Here is a 1,090-nt window from a genome sequence, read left to right on the forward strand (position 1 = left end):
GCTACGTCCATCTTTTATACAGTCTATGGTTCTCAGTCACTTTCAGAAATCATACATGCATGAGAGGAGCAAATCAGTGGTAAGTGTAGTTAAATTTTCCTTCCTTTGTGGATTGGATGAAGGACATCCCTAAATGTTTTTGCCACGTGAGACAGTCACTGGGTCAGTTTCCAAACAAACCATTTAGTAGTCATTCTGGGTTGGAAATCTTATGATGTCACTTGATAAGGAATCTTAATTTGGCATATTTTGCTGGTCAAACCTCCCTACTTCATGAGCTATTCAAAAACAGGACTGATTGTTATTAGACCACACTCATCTTACAGGTGTAACTCGTTTAGTAAACAGAATACAGCCTGATGAACCAAAAAGTTCCCAAAGTGGCTGAGATGCAAATCATACCTTGCAGTCATAACTTTCAGAATGAAATCAGTGCAAAAACAGGATGCAGAGATTTGGGGGTTTTAGTCTTGAGTTGAAATTACACTTTGGATTTAGACAGCCCCCACACTAATCACACAACTCATCATTTCATTGCATGCATTCACCTGACTGTAGGAGGAGACTCATGATCCAGACTCTGGATCAGGATTCTGCCTTAAAAGAGCTTATGACCAGATCGCCCACCCCTTTTACTTTAGTGTCCATTTTTTAGGGATACAGTGTAAATGAAGGAAAGATGAAGTAAAAAGTGATCACATTTGTCACTATGTCCAAGGACCAAATTATTTATCAGTGTGTCAGTGGAATTCAAAGTGTATCTGTAACATATACTTTATAATAATATAATCATATGAGACTAGGGCAGAACAAACAATTAATTTCGGGCAGCTTTGGGCGATTCGATCCCCCACCCCGCCACAGTCCTTGGGCAAGACACTGAACCCGCAGTTACTCCCAATGACAGGCTAGCACCTTGCATGGCAGCTCTGTCGCCATTGTTGTATGAATGTGTATCTACCCACAGATGTATGTCGCTTTGGAAAAAAACGTCTGTTAAATTAAATTGTAAAAATTGTACATGGCAAATCAAAATCATGGTTAGAAGCAATTTTATTCGCAAGCTGCAAAGATGGCAACTTAGAATATT

The sequence above is a fragment of the Stegastes partitus genome, unplaced genomic scaffold (genome assembly GCF_000690725.1).
Source record: "Stegastes partitus isolate 25-593 unplaced genomic scaffold, Stegastes_partitus-1.0.2 Scaffold90, whole genome shotgun sequence".
NCBI classification, from domain to species: Eukaryota; Metazoa; Chordata; class Actinopteri; family Pomacentridae; genus Stegastes; species Stegastes partitus.